This window comes from Amblyomma americanum, chromosome 3 (assembly GCF_052857255.1).
Source record: "Amblyomma americanum isolate KBUSLIRL-KWMA chromosome 3, ASM5285725v1, whole genome shotgun sequence".
Taxonomy (NCBI): Eukaryota; Metazoa; Arthropoda; class Arachnida; order Ixodida; family Ixodidae; genus Amblyomma; species Amblyomma americanum.
The window spans coordinates 24034522-24050724 of NC_135499.1; the positions used below are offsets into that span (position 1 = coordinate 24034522).

A 16203-nucleotide genomic window follows, 5' to 3' on the forward strand; every position below is an offset into this window, starting at 1 on the left:
TAGTGTTTGACGGGGCACGAGGAGCAATACGGTGGTTGTGTGGAGGGCCCTAGTTCCTGATTCAGCTCTCACCAGCTCGAGAGTTACGGTGTTTCTTGTTGATGGCTGTAGTCTGGAAGTTCCCGAGGCAGAAGTCTATATCGCTTCTCCTTATTTCACTGGCACGGCCCTAGTACAGTGCATGGAGACACCATTGTACGATGTCATAAATGTCATAAATGGAAATATACCAGAGGCCCGTGAGCCGTCAAATCCAGATATAATTGGAAGAGATCGAAGGGCGTTGCTAAATTATGTTTTGCATAGTCAATGACGAGGTTGCGAGTGAAAATGGTGAGGGCGAGGGCCCTAAAGGACGTTTCTCGACCAAGGAGGGAAAAGACTGCTGTAAGCGTTGGTGTCATGAGGGTCACCAAGGAAATGCTAGAAACAGAGCAAAGAGACGAAGAGTCATTGAATGCGTGTTGGGTTAAAGTAAGAAAGGTGTTCCATGGCAAGTAAAGCACTTCGCACTCGTATTCTGTCGAAAAAGGGTTGCTGTAATAACGCCTCTATTATCTAGCCTCTGGCAGAGAGGTTCGGCAGGTAGCACTTCTAAAGCGTTGCAGATCACAGGTATTAACGCTTGCCCACGATAGCCGGTTGGCGGGGCATCAAGGTATTAAGAAGACTACAGATCGAGTTCTGGAAGAATACTACTGGCCAGGAGTGCAGGAGGAGATTAAGAGTATGTCCGGCGGTGCGACACCTTCCAAAGGACGTGCCCGAAAGGCAAGGTAGGGATAGCTCCTTTGAGGCGCTTGCCTCTTCTCGACACTTCATTTGATCGCGTCGCTGTCGATATCGTCGGTCCGCTGTCGCCCACATCTGTGAAAAGGAATAGATACATTCTCACTCTCGTCGATTTTGCCTCGCGGTATACCGACGCAATGGCTCTGCCAAAGATAGATTCAGCAACCGTGGCAGAAGGTTTGGTGGAGATGTTTTCATAAATAGGTTACCTGAGAGAGATCCTTTGTGACCAGGGTTCCTGTTTCAGTTCCCAAATGATGAGAGAGCTCAATGATCTCTTGGCGGTGAAACATCTGAGCACAACCCCTTACCACCGAATGTACAATGGGTTGATGAGAAATTTAACGGCACACTCAAGCAGATGCTGCGGAAGCTCAGTGAGGAGCAGCCCAAAACATGGGATCATTATATCGCTCGCTTCTGTTCGCCTACAGAGAGGTGCCGCAGTCGAGTCCGGGGTTTTCACCGTTTGAGTTGATATTTGGACATGTGCGAGGACCGCTCGCAGTCCTCAGGGAGCTCTGGACAATGGAAGAGCTGAGAGAAGACACGAAGACGGCATATGGTTATGTTCTCGATCTAAGAGAACCTCTCGAGGAAACTGTTAGAGCGGACCATCAAAATTTGTTGCGTGGCCAACAGTCCCAGAGGAGACACTATGACAGGAACCGCAAGGAGAGGCATTTAAGGGTTGGAGATCGTGCCCTCATTCATTTTCCGAGCAGCCACAATAAACTGCTAATGCAGTGGAAAGGTCAATGGTGGTTAGTGGAAAAAAGAACGACGTGGATTATTGCATCGACTTGGGTCACACTAAGTTATTCCACATCAATATGCGGAAAAGATATGAAGAGCGTGCGTCCCAAGAAACCGTGCAGGCGTCATCTGTCTTAGAATCTGTTTTAGAAATTGCCGGAGGGTGACACCCAATGTACAGTGCTACTATCCGCTGTTTGCAATGGTAACCTGTGCAAACGCATGGGGTAGTGGTTGTGGGTTGTTTTTCTTCTTCTTTCGTTGTGCGGTTATGGGTTGTTCATTGTGTACATATTCACCTTTATGGTACAGACGTGTGCAAAGTTTGTGCCTGATGTTTTATATGTTTTTTTATTTTACCGTTTTGCAAGATGTATAATATTTGACCCCACGTTCTTTCTGAGCGTGTTTCAATGTGCCTCCATGCGGCACTGTGTAAACTGCCTTCGGTGGCTTCGGCAGCGTCTAACTTGTCTGTTTACCACATGAACATAAGTGTTGTGCGCACCAACAGCATTTCTTTTTATGTGAAAACAATTTGCTGAAGGAGGGGATATGTGATGTGCAGACGAAATTGCCGGGGAATTTTTGAACGCGGTTCGTCAGCAGTGCTGCGTTGGGCAGCGTAGCGCTGCGCGTGCCAGCCCAGCGTTGCGCTTGTGCGCGTGCGAATGGTGTGTACGAGGCGACGGCGACGAAGAGCGTGGCGAGCACGAGGAGCGGAGAGCTGACGTGTCATAAACCCGAGGTGTGAAGGGAGCCAGCGCAGCGGAGAACGGGTCATTCAAGAGCGGAGGTGGCAGTCGTCGGACGTCGGGTCCGTGCTGTCGTGGGCCGCCCCTGGATTACCTACGCAAGCCTTCTGCGTTCCTTGCAAGCGTGGAGGTAGCAGCCGATGGGCTTAGGGTCCGCGCTGCCGAACGGCGGCCTTGGATCGCCTGCATTAAGCCTCCGGCGTTCCGGACGCAATCGCCGGGACCTGGCTACGCTTTTCCTGTCGCTGCCAAGTTCCTGGGGCTTCTGACGGGGATCCACCCGACGTCCCTGTGTTGCTCTCCGCTCCTACTACCACCTGGCTCCCTTCCACCGATTCCTTCGACGCAGCGCCAGCGACGTGTCGAACTAAAACCACTCGCGTCTGCCCAGACCCCGCTTCACCTGGGACGCTCAATACCTGGTGAGCTCTTTCCTTTGTTCTGTAGTGTTGTACGTACGCGTGTTGAGTGTTTTTTTGCTTTCGTTTCGTATCGGCTCTCTTTCTTTAAATTACAAATAAGACTGTTTTGTTTTGTCTGTTCTCTTTGGTGTTTCGTTCGAACCGGCACGCGATAGTGTTCCCCTTCGGAAAGTCGGGGACGCATTACCAATTCGCGACGCACAAAATTGAGATCCACACCAATGTTCGATTCCTGAGTAAAAACAGCTTGAATGGAAGCGGAACCTTGGCCAATGAAAAGTGAGAAAGAGGGCTGGGTGGGAGATGAAAAAGGAGCCGACTCAAATGCCCGCTAAAAAGTCCTGACAGTTAAAAGGTGAAATCAGGAGTTAAGGTCAGGAATACGAGCCTCCGGGTACATAATAGCAGAACGGCGGTGGAAACTGATTGAGGGAGACCTAGGTAGAGGCGTAATGCGCGCCTTTCTAACAACAGCAACGGATGAAGCTTGTATTCAGGGGAGCCAGAAAAGAGTATGCAGCCAAGATCCAAAATGGATCTGACATAGGCTTGGTTTAGAAGTACAAGCGTGTCCCGGCGCATGCCAAATTTTCTATTACTTATTCTTAGTGCACGCTCACCTTTCTCAACGTTAGTCTTGATGTGGAGCCAACTATCCATCCTGGCATCATAAATAAGGCCTATAGATACCTCAAAGATTCCACCTGAGGTATGGTGTCCGAGCGAAAGTATAACGACATATATAAAAGCATGTTGGTTTTAAAAACTAGCACACTGCTTTTGTGTACATTTAATACCAAAATTTATTGTACCAAGGCAAACATCGAGTGAATTGAGTTAAGCCTGGATAGAACGACGGAGGGCCTGAACAGCATGTCAAGCTTATTGCGGAGACAGTGCCGATAAGAAAGTTTCGAAAGAGGAACAGCGCCCGCAGCAATGTTCGCCGTATATGTTACTTGTCGCACTGGCGTGAAAAAGCGCACGTTCCGGTAGCTGCCGATGTCGCGTCTTTGACAGCGTGGCCTAAAATCCGCCAGCGGTGAAGGCAGGGGTTAGGCAGTAAGTTCTAACATGAGGGCAATATAAAAGGGCAACCCAACCAACTGCGACTCGTTTCGTCGCACTGCCGCCGTTTGGCGGACTGCGGCGGTCCGATTGGTCTGCAAAAGCCCGATGTGCTCGACTGATAGGCGATGCGCGCTCCCCTTCGTCGAGACCTTCAACAGCAGAGCGGCTGAACGCAACACTAGATATTTATCAAGCGCGACAAGCCCCCGCTAAAGAGCGATGGCGAAGTTGGTTGTCACTCGGGGCACTTTGGCTGCAAGCGAGCGGCGCAAGATAAAAGCGCTGTGGTGCGGCCCCGCAGCCGCTCCGCTGCCCTGAGCGGTGGTCCACTTGCTTTTCTGGCCGATAGTACACATGCAGTTCCTCTGGCTCAACTGAACTGCAGCCCTTCAGGCTATATTTGAGTTCAGCAGCCAGTAAGCGCAACATGAACGACTGGGATTGTAGACAGCCTTTTGCGATAGAGAGACCCGCTGTGTTATACTCTGGACTGCCTTGATCATCGCCCTTTAACAGAAGATTAGATGCTCGGACCGTGGCTGCCGCAGTCATCTCAAAGCCTACTACACCATTCGTGAGAACCACTGGCTTGAATGAAAAACTGACGGTGCTCCTCACCTCTTCTCCGTGTCCTTTGAATCCCCGTATCCCTCCTCCCCAGTGCAAGGTAGCAAACCAGGACACCATTCTGGATCCCTTCCATCCTTCTTACTCTTTATCACTCTCTCGCACATTATGCGAAAATTAAAAAAACAAAACCAGTGAAGCTGGCCTACATCATCATCATTTCTGATTCTGCAGCGCAGTTGCGGGGAACTAGGTAAATCCTTAGAAGCAGGTGGCTGAGTGGTTATGGCGCTCGGCTGCTGGCCCGAAAGACGCGGGTTCGATCCCAGCCGCGGTGGTCGAATTTTGATGGAGGCGAAATTCTAGAGGCCTGTGTACTGTGCGATGTCAGTGCACGTTAAAGGATGCCAGGTGGTCAAAATTTCCGGAGGCCTTCACTACGGCGTCTCTCATAGCCTGAGTCGCTTTCGGACGTTAAACCCCCGTAAACTAAACCAGAAGCAGGTAGATAGTGCAGCCATGCAGCGGCCGCGGCTCTCCGCATGACACCATCTGCGTCGCCTGTAGCTGTCCGCTTTCCAAAGCTTTCGTTCCCATTGCCACCAGAAACAGATGGTTGTGAGTAGTCATATTTTTTTTGCCTAAATCATTATCGATCTGCTGTCTTCGTAATTAAAAAAAATTTCCTCGTTATGCATCAAGGATGTGGGAAAAATAACGTTACCGGTTTTCTTTTAAAGCGTTTACCGTTAGGCGACTTTAGCGCTGAGCTTTTGTTCGCCGGTGGCGGGGTTGAGCGCCCCGTACATACTATCGGCCGTGTGCTACACTACTTCTTTGAGTACGCTGAAACGCAGTCCCTGTGGGAGAAGACACGAAGACGACATATGGTTATGTTCTCGATCTTAGAGAACGTCTCGAGGAAACTGTGAGATCGGCACATCAAGATTTGTTACGTGGCCATTAGTCCCAGAGGAGATACTATGACAGGAACAGCAAGAAGAGGAATTTAAGGGTCGGAGATCGCGCCCTCATTCTTTTGCCGAGCAGCCTAGCTGTGATGGCTTTTTTCAGCGTGTTTTTGTTGAATGTGCGGCCTCGTTAGTGTTGTGTTAGTGTGACTTAACTCGCAAGCTGACAGATGGCCACTGCGCTGCGGAGGACGTTCTTACGCGGATGGAGTTCTCAAAAACTTCTTACGTACCGCACGCACACACTAAAACACAAATCAACCCAGATGGTTTTTGGCTTGCCCTCTAGCGTCCTCCCAAATCGAGGTTCACCGTTAGACTTAGGGTAGATTTCAGCATCAAAAAATACGGATGACTTACGATTGGCGAAGGGAGCAGATTGGGTGTAAATTTTTACACCAAAAATACGAAGCACTTGCGGTTGACAATGGGAGTTTATTTGTTGTAGATTTTTACGCCAAAAAATACGATGCACTTCCGGTTTGCAATGGGAGGTTTCAACCGCGGCGATACGCTGAGCGGTGGCTCGGTGTCGTGTTTATGCAGGCGCCGATTTTGCAATGCCGGCATATAGGAGGAGGTGATGACAGCGGTCCGTTTTTCAATATTGCATTTTTGCTTTCTTACAGGGCTACTAGAACTGCTAACTATATAGGCGGAACGGTGCTAGTTAGTTAATCACAATATTCAGGTTCGAATGCGCTTTGTAATCATGAACAAAGCCCAATCGAACTTCAATTTTGAGATATTACAACGAGCCCCGTTCCGTCCATGCCGTTGCGAAGTAGTACTGTAAGGAACGGGGCAAGAACGCTGGATAGAAAGTGCATCGGACCGCTGTCTTCACCTCCTCCTAGATGCCTGCGTTGCACGATCATGGCGGCATGCATACACACGACATCCCAGTCACGTCGCAGCGTACTGCCGTACATCGCGAAAACAAAGCGAGACCAGCGGCGGCGGCAAGGAAACGTCTTTAATCTGACTCCGCTGTATATACGGCACTTCTGTAAATAATACACAAACCATGGCTCCGGCGCTAGCCGAAAGTATCTTGACGGGGTGGTTAGCAATGGGCAAGAAAAGCAGAGTTGGGGAGACGACACGCAATGAAACTGAAAACAAGACCGCGGTAACAGATCTATGTGCCAAATTCCTGCAACAGATTTTTCTTCTCGTAAAAGTATACCGTCTCTTCACTGTGGTATAAAAACCGAATCCCTGAAGTTAAAGAACCTGAATGGTGCACATGCCACTTGCGGGCAGCACTACATTGGACAAATAATGTTTGCTATCTCTCTACCTTTAGAAGTTTTTTTAAAAAATGCATTTGTATATTGTATCCTTAAAATCCGCTTATTACTGTTACTTATTTTTGCAGCCCATAATGGACCTTTTTAAAGGAAATTTTGAATTCCGTGCTCCACTCGCGCTTTGAAAATATTATTCGAGCACTATTTTCATCCAGTCTATAAGTCCTCAAAGTCGATAAAAGCAGGATTCGCAGTAAGGATTACACAAAAACATTGCATATAGCTTGTGCTCGGTGGCTTTACTTTCGAACAAAAATATAGTTATTGGATTTTGCCATCATAGTGCAAGGTAGGTGTGTAAGTTTAACACTTTTTTTTTCGAGACTGCAGTTTTAAGCACTTTACAGAACATTGTTACTAGCACGTCCTCAAAACACTGTTCGCAATTTAACTTGCGCATGCGACTTACATTCATTAGAACCTGTATAGAACCTGTATAGATTAGAACCGGTATAGAACAATGTCCAGTCAGGTTTGATACCAAACAAATCATTATGAATAAAATGTATGTCGTTCGAATTACTGACTCCAATAATGATAAATGAGCAAGGCAATGAAGTATGTGATGCTTTGAAATTAAAGCAGCTGTTATATTTTCACAAATAGTGACAGCACGTTTATAATGCCCCCATCGAAGTTATGCCGCAACGAACCGCAGAACATAAGGCAAGAACTGACAGCCATTGCTTTCTCGCTTTGATTCGTGTTCCAGTGACAATGAGATTGCGCCACTGACTGAAAGCATCAAATAATCAGATTGGAATTCTAAATGTGGCGGCCGAATCTATGACGACAAAATACAAGTATGCACATCAGAAGCTTTGAGCACATTCATAAATTTGCTGCGACGCGCACGATAAGCAAAATTACGTTTTTTGTGGGGAACCATGGCATTTTAGAAAATACGACCTGATTTTTTTTATGTTAATAGCGATGCCGCGTACCTCGTCCTGCGAACACGCATGAAATTAAGAGCGGCCAAAAATGCTGCACATATCCAAACTAAAATGACACACATGCTTCGGAGGGCACTAAAATAACAATGCCGAAAACATACAGCCGCTTGCAAGGTGTACTTCAGTGCAGACGCAAGCAGACTTCTACTACAGAGCGCTCGTGCGGTGCTTTGCGGAATGAAGGCGAACTTATAACGCAGGCAGTGGGATTGACTGACAATGCAGGTGCACAAGCGCTGGCGCATAGTCATATAAAACAACCCATACACTGGCAGCGCGTCGTTAAGAAGACTGCGCTAATGTTTTGCTCCATTCCGCAGTACAGTGCTTCAGCGCTCCACACAAGCCTGCTCGCGTCTTTATCGTACGATATTTAAGACGCAAAATCACTTACCATGACGGCGAGACGGATGTGAGACGGCAGGGAAATTTCTCGCCCGCTGGCCAAGGGCGCGGCAAGAGAGAGAGAGAGAGAAAACTTTTATTTCTTTCCAAGAGGTTCGCGGGGATGAAGACTTCCTGGTCGTCTTGCTTGGGTGCTGGCGACTTGAGTCTTCAAGCAAGAGTGGGCCCTCAGTCCAGGGCTCCACTGAGTTGTGCCGCTTCAGTTGCGTGCTTTACCAAGGCCCTCTGGACCTCAAGCTCGCTGCTGAAGAGACAGCTCTCCCATTGCTCCGCACTCGGTGTTTGTTGATTGTGGAATGCTATGTTTCTCTTGCATTCCCAGGTGATGTGATAGAGTGTGGGCGTACTGCCGCACCAGGGGCAGTCTGGTCTGAATTGCGTTGGTGATATCTTGTTGTATGTGTGTAGGTTAGGGAAGGTGTTCGTCTGTAGCCTACGCCATCCTACAGCCTCTTCCCTATTTAGTGCTTTGTGTGGTGATGGATATCTCTTTCTGATTCCCCTATATAGTTGTAGGGTCTCTGTGTAGCCCCCCTCGCATATGAGTAGCCGTGACTCCGAGACGATCGATAAGCCTGCTCGGTAAGTGAGCCCTCGAGCTAGACTGTCCGCCCTTTCGTTTCCTGCTACGCCTGCGTGGGCTGGCACCCAGATTATATGTTGTATGGGTATTCTTTCAGCTGAGGCTGCCGCCTCGCTGATTATTCTGAGGGCAGTGCCGCTGATATTGCCCTTCGTATAGTTTCTGCATGTTTCTTTCGAGTCCGTTAGGATATTTAGGGAGCGACCTTTTCTGTAGCCTTCGGCTATCGCTAGCGCGACGGCAATTTCTTCGGCCTCTGCTATCCCTGACACCCCTACTGAAGCGCAGGTGATAGTTTCCCCTGTACCGTTGACCACCGCTACCGCGGCTGTGCGTTTCTCTGCTCTTGCGTACATAGAAGCGTCTGTGTATAGTGTGCTTTCGGATTGGCCTAGCCTTCTGTTTATCTGTTCGGCCCTGGCTCTCCGCCTTTCTTCGTGTAGGTTGGGATCCATATTTTTAGGTAAGGGTCCCACGTTGAAAGTTCTTCTGAGGTCGTCTGGAACTTCTGTGTATCTGTCAGCCAGACCACTTGCGTTCCGACCTAGCCTTTTTAGGAGCGCCCTTCCTGTGGGGGAGCCCCTGAGCCTCGTCAATTGCGCACCCATTTGAGCCTCTGCTAGCTCGTCAAAGGTGTTGCTGACTCCGAGCTGGAGTAATTTTTCATTTGACGTGTTCCTGGGTAGGTGCAGAGCGATCTTGTAGGCCTTCCTTAGTATACAGTCGGCTTGCTCTCTTTCCGCTTTTGTTGTTGCGTGGTAGGGCAGCGAGTATGTGACCCTGCTGACGATTAGGCTGTTTACGAGTCTTAGGGTGTCGTCTTCCTTCATTCCGTATCTTCTTTGGGATACTCGGCTGATCATTCTTCCTACTTGTTCCGTGGCTTTCCTGAGCAGGGTGATGGTGTGGCTGCATTTGCGGCTACTCTGTAGCCACATGCCCAGAATGCGGATTATGTTTTTCTCCGGGATCGGTTGTCCCTCGAGGACGACGTCCAGTGGGGCTTGGGTAGGGTGTCTCCCTATTCTGATGAGCTCCGATTTTTCGGTCGAGCATTTCAGGCCCCTCTCCTTCACGTAGTCTTCTACGCAGGTGGCGGCTTCCTGTAGTCGGTCTTGTTTTTCTCCTAGCGATCCTTGGGTGATCCACACGGTTATGTCGTCGGCGTACATGGCGTGTTTGATACCCGGGATCTCTTTGAGCTTTCTTGCCAGTCTTAGCATTGACATGTTGAAGAGCACCGGCGATATGACTGAGCCTTGGGGTGTTCCTTTGCAGGGTGTGGCGAAGACGTCACTTCGCAGCTCGGCTAGCCCTACGGTCGCTGTTCGGTTGCTTAGGAAGGCCCTGATGTAGTTATGGGCTCTCCTTCCGCAGTTCGTGTCGTTTATGCCTTCCATGATGGCGGCGTGGCTTACGTTGTCAAAGGCTCCTTTGATGTCGAGGGCCATGACAACGTTTTCTCCGCTTCTCGGCATTTTTTCAAGTACTTCCTCCTTTAGCTGGAGGAGTACGTCTTGCGTGGACAGGTGGGCTCGAAACCCGTACATGCTATCAGGGTAGAGTTGGTTTCTCTCCAGGTGTGACTGAATTCTCTTCGTTATTATTCGTTCGTACATCTTGCCTAGGCACGATGTGAGGGATATCGGCCTGAGGTTTTCCACTTGTAGTTTTTTACCGGGCTTCGGAATCATCACCACGACCGCGTGTTTCCATTCGGCGGGTACTGTTCCTTCCTGCCATAGTTTATTGAGGTACGCGGTGAGCTGGTCAATAGCTCCGTCGCTTAAGTTTCTGATCAGTGAATTGCGGATTCTGTCTGCTCCTGCTGCCGTGTTTCTTGTTGCCGACCTGATCGCATCGACCACCTCTTCCCTGGTTATGGGCCTGTCCATGACGGGGTTCTCTTCGCCTTGATATTCCTCTTTGTAACACTCGACCTGGTCGTTGCCGTAGCATTTGACCCGGACCTCCTCCAGTAGTTGTTTATCTGTACCGGTGTATTGGTGCACCAGCCTTCGTATTGCTTTGCCGCTCTCCGACTTGTTTTTGCTTGGGTCCATGAGGGACTTGAGGATCTGCCACGTTCTGGCCGTGCTCAGGGTGCCGTTCAGCGCGTTGCTAAACTGCTGCCATCCTTGTCTGGCCAGCTGCGTCGCGTACTCCTCCGCCTGCTTGGTGATTTCAGCTATCTTGGTCTTGAGCTTCCTGTTCAGCTTTTGTCTTTTCCACCGTGCGGTGAGTCCGCGTCTCGCCTCCCATAGCTTGAGGAGTCGCTTATCCACCTCCGGGGCGTGTTCGGTTCGGTCCACTTCTTTGGTGTAGAGTTCCTGGACCTCCTTGAGCTGTTGGCTCCACTCCCCCACAGATACAATGTCGCCTCCTTGCATCTGTCTACAGTGGGCCCTGAAGGCGTCCCAGTCGACGAGACGGGTCTTGCCTATTTTTCGTTTTGTGTCTTCGGCTGTGATGCTGGTTTTCAGTATATAGTGGTCGCTTCCTAGGTTTTCGAGTAGGTTTTCCCACTCGACCTGTCTGGCGCCCCTCACAAAAGTCAGGTCGGGGCAAGTGTCTGGGCTGACGCTGTTACCCTGTCTGGTTGGTTGGGTTTCGTCAGTTAGGAGATCGCAATCCGTTTGCTCTGCAGCGTCGCTGATTGTTCTTCCTTTTTTATCGTCTTTGCTGTAACCCCATTTTGGGTGCTTGGCGTTGAAATCGCCTGCTATTATTAGGGTGTTGTTGCCCGCTAGTTTTCTAGCCTCTGTAAAAAGCCTGCTAAAGTCCCCATCCTTCTGCTTAGGCGGGCTGTATAGGTTGATAATAAAGGTGCTCTTGGATTGTGCTTTCTTTTTAGGTATAATCTCTGTGATCGTGTGGTCGATCCGAGTGTCCGTTATTTCGTCGTGTGCTGTGGCTACCAATTTCTTGCTTACGAGGGTCGCCGTACGGCGAGCTTCCTGACACGTATAGCCCCTCAGCGAAGGTGTGCAGTTGGTTTCCTGTAATATAATTACGTCTGGCGGGGTTCCTTTGGCATAAATGTACTGCTGCAGGAGGCCTTGTTTTTGCCTGTACCCCCTGCAGTTCCATTGCCATATCTCTAATTGTTGGAGGCGTTCTGCCATGATTGTGTACTAGGGTTGGAGTTGAGGGTTTCTGCGCCGAACCTGCGTTCGTTATATAGGCGTTCTCTAGCGTCGTTAGTCGTTCTCTGCGCGTTCTGATTCTTAATGTGTGTTCTAACGTTTTGCTCTAGAAGGGCAAATTTCTGCTGCATAAATTGCATCTGCTCTTGCGTCTGTTTCTGCATGTTCATTATGAGAGCCTCGAGCTGCCCATCTTGTGGCTGTGTTGCTTCCACCATTGGGGGTGGTGGGGTCTGAGTTTTGGGCTGTGTCTGCCCTGTCCTGATTTCGCGGAGTTCTTTAAGGACCTCGCTCAGCTGCTTTCTGAGTTGGCCTAGTTCCTGTCTGAGGGCTTTGTTCTCTTCCATTAACTGTTTCTCGCGAGTGGATTGTGTGTTTGTGTTTGAGTGCGGAGCAAAGAGCGTTTTGGGAGGGCCGTCTCCCCAGCTCACCTTGACACCGCCGGTCTTCTTTTTCTTCTGTTGCTCTTGTCCTTGCTTCTGCTCCTGTTGCTGTTGTCCCAGGGGCGGGAAGGACTCGTCCCGCTCGGATCCTCGACTCCGGCTCCGGTTGCGGCTGCGTCCGCGGCTGCCGCTGCGCCCGGATTCCTGGCTCTCGTCTCGGAACCACCGCGGCCTTCTTCTGCGGCTGCGGTCCCGGCTCTTGCGTTGCTGCTGCAGGGGGCCCCACCGCAGCTCGCACGCTGATTTGAGTCGTTGTTTGCAGTCCCTCGTGCCCGTGATGTGGTCGCCGTCACACACTAGGCACTTGGGTGTACACTGGTGGTCCGTCGTTGGGTTCTGAAGTCCGCATTGTCTGCAGACCTTGGCGTTCGGGTTTGGGCAGACGTCCATGCGATGCCCCTGTTGGCCGCAGGTGTAGCATACCTGCCTTGTTGGCCTGTACGGGTGGCACCGGTATTCGCTGCTGTGGTAGATGACAAACTTCGGAAGAGTAGGGCCGTCGAAAGTGATGAGGGCCGTGCTTGAATTTCCAAGCATTCTTGCCGTTATGACTCTGACGCCCTGGGTGCGAAGTCGTATGTGGGCCTTGAGTTCCTCGGATGTGGTTTTCGGTGCTGGGCCGTGAATAACTCCCCGTAGCGTTCCCTCCGGGGCCGCCGCGTGTGTGTTCACTGCAAAGCTTTTGCCTCCAAAGTTGATCTGCCTGATGTGCAGAACCTTCTTGGCTGCGTCTTCGTTAGCTGTGCTCACGATTATGATGTTCGAGCCGTGGCGAAGTCGGACGAGAAGATCTTCTTCCTTGCATCCTCTTCCGGTGGCCGCAACCACCGCTTCCACCACTTTGTATTGCGGTAGATCCTTGACTGCGAGTCCCCTCGGCCGGAGGACTATCTTGATGTCGTCTTTCGGGAGAGGAGGCAGTCGCAGCCTCGGCCCTCCCTCCCATTGTTTCTTCTCCGGTGCGCCAGCTGTGCTTCTTCCCGCTTCGTCGGAAGATGGCGACCTTCCTGCGCCGTTTCCCGCCAAAATTTGCGGTTTGTCGCCGCCATTTTGGCGTCTCTTCGATTTCTTTGACTGGACGACCGCCCAGCCTTCTGCTTTGTCTGCGTCCATTCCGTTAACTTGTGGTCGTTGTAGAGTCGATGGGGTGCTGCATCCCGGGGCTTGAGTCCCTGTAGCGACGAGGCCGTCGTGGCCTCGCGGTACGTGGGTCACGTCGATGTTGTCGTGGAAGTCTTCTTCCATGTTTTCGGGCGGTTCCGTAAAAAATCCTGGTTGTCTTGTGATTGTGGGTTGTTCCTGACTCGAAGTTTTCGTTCGGGACATCGCTCCGATGCGTCTTCACCGCGGGCCGAGGCCGGGAAGGCCGTGGAGCCCCGAGCTCGTGCTAAGCCTCGTTAGGCTTAACGCCTGGCCGACCACGTGGGAACTTCAAAGTCCGATAAAATCCTAAAAAATGGACCCACCGGCTTGGAAGTGGTATCCTCGTGGTCCGCTTCACTTTCGGCGTCGGTTCCAGCAAGAATTTTGGAGATCCGTAGGGATTAACCGGGTCAGAGGACCCAAAAATCGCGGAGCGCATGTGAGGCACGTCCGTGCTCTTCGACGATCGCAGCGCCCTCCAGGGCGCGGCAAAACCAGCGCTTGTCTGAATTCGCTCAAAACGGCGCCATACCGCCATTCGAAAACCAGAGCGAGGGGCAAGCTCAGCCGTCGTTTACGATATCCACTTCGGTGAACTCGGCTAAGCATCCATCTTCCCTTTCTCCGTCGCGCATCGAAAAGCAGCAGCGGCAAACGCACAGTCGCCGCTCACGATATCCGTTCCGAGAGAGGCTCCAGACAACCCGCCGCGCTCACTTCTGCGACGCAATCCGAGACGGCTCCGCTGGCTCTGCAAGCTCAGCCGTCGTTTACGATATCCACTTCGGTGAACTCGGCTAAGCATCCATCTTCCCTTTATCCGTCGCGCATCGAAAAGCAGCAGCGGCAAACGCACAGCCGCCGCTCACGATATCCGTTCCAAGAGAGGCTCCAGACAACCCGCCGCGCTCACTTCTGCGACGCAATCCGAGACGGCTCCGCTGGCTCTGCTAGGCCTAGCGCCTACGCCGCTTCGGTCACAGCGTCCGCACTCACGAGTCACGACTCTCTCGCCGTCTTCTGATCCTTTGCGCCGCCTGCTGTCGATTGCATCTCGACCGAAACCAAAACTTGCTGCTTGGTTCCGGAACTAAGCGAAACAGATAAAAGTACACAGTTCCACTGGCGCGTTCTTTTGAACAGCAGCAGGAATTCGACCTCGCTCCGTCTCGGTTGCGGTACGGTGTTTTTTCGTACACCGTTCGGAAGGTTCCGAATGGCGACAACCACTCCGTTAGAGACGGCTGATGAACGATTGCGGACCTCGTTAGAACACCGTCAGTTCTAGCTGGTGTTGCTTCGGTGTTTATGATATCATGTGCACCGTTTGACCGGTGTTCTCGTCTGGCGATGCGGTGTTTTAAAGCGGACGAACGCGGGTCTAGTGTCATTCGTGTTTAGTGTGCAGCACCACGCCGGAGCGGCCGGCGCCCGGCGCCCGCTAGAAGAAACGGCTTACCTGGATTGCTGACGACTATGACTGCAGAATTGGGAAATGAATTCTTCGATTTGTCGTAGGAATGAGGGCTGCGAATGCATTTGAAAATAGTCTTTATGTCTTGTTCACAGGGAAAAAATTAAAAATGAGTTTTTGGGGACTCCGACCGCTGCGGCTGCGTTTTGATAGAGGTTCAACGCTATGGCGCCCGTGTGCTGTGCGATGTCAGTGCAAGTTAAAGTTCCCCAGGTGGTCGAAATTATTCCTGAGTGCTCCACTACGGCACCTCTTTCTTCCTTTCTTCTTTCACTCCCTCCATCATCCCTTCCCTTACGACGCGGTTCAGGTGTCGGCCGATATGTGAGACAGATACTGTGCCATTTTCTATCCCCAAAAGCCAATTTTCATTTTCTCATTTTTTTGGAGAACGGAATATATTGGCTCTTGGGGAATGGAAATGGCGTAGTATCTGCCTCACATCTCGGCGGACATCCGAACCGCACCTTAAGGGAAGGGATAAAGAAGGGACTGAGAGAAGGAAAGGAAGAAAGAGGTGCCGTAGTGGAGGGTTCCGGAATAATTTTGACAACCTGAGGAGCTTTAACCCGCATTGGCGTCACACAGCACATGGGCGCCTTTGCGTTTTGCCTCCATCGAAACGCGGCCGCCGCGGTCGGGTTCGAAGCCGGGTACTCCGGATCAATGGGCGCGCGGCTTAACCACTGAGTCACCGCCGCGTATTTGCAGTGAGGTGCGAAATGCGAGCACGACGCGTTCGCTTGCAGAGAGGTGGTGTTTTAGCACCCTCGCATACCAGCTATCCGGCTTTTAGACTCTCCGCCTTGCGCTCTTTTGAATAAGCACCGATGCGAAGAGGTTGTGCGATAGAATTTGGTTGCACGCTGAGAACTATGAGGTGCCGCTTAGTTCTATATTCCGACTGAACAGGAGCAGCGCGTGAAAAATAGATCATTAGAATGAAAAGTGCTTGCAGCACGTGCGTCTTTGATTCTGCTGCCTGCGTGTTTACAGGATATCGAACATTGCCCGTTCTACGTCGCAGTCACATCAAGTGCTATGGTTCTTGATACTTTTTGTCAACGAAACTACGATTAAAAATAGCAGAACCATTCTATTGCAGTGCAGCTGAGGTAATGACACACTGGAAGGTTTGTTGTCATTTTATTTGAATTCAATTCAATATTGTCACGTAGTGGTGACGGCAGTCGAAGCAGCGATGAAGACGGACGAAAGGGTCTTCTAAAAGAACTGTTTATTGGGCTGACTTGCACCCAAAATGGACTGAATCACTCGGCGGCGGCGAAGCGACAAGCGTGCTCGGCGGCCGTCGAACAGAATGCCGGCCGCTGTCGGCCGTGCTCAATTTAAAGCTGATAGCGAACTTTCGAGATAGAAGAGCGCAAAGTTACTAGAACATTCCG

General features: G+C 50.9%; 1 long non-coding RNA gene across 1 annotated transcript in view; it reads right to left on the reverse strand.

Moving 5' to 3' along the window:
* Positions 1–8062, reverse strand: part of LOC144124480 (uncharacterized) — a 35328-nt gene extending 27266 nt beyond the window's left edge. Inside the window, exon 1 of the long non-coding RNA XR_013313196.1 lies at positions 7998–8062. This is a non-coding gene — a long non-coding RNA (uncharacterized LOC144124480). The remainder of the gene's footprint in view (positions 1–7997) is intronic.
* Positions 8063–16203: the final 8141 nt, after the last annotated feature.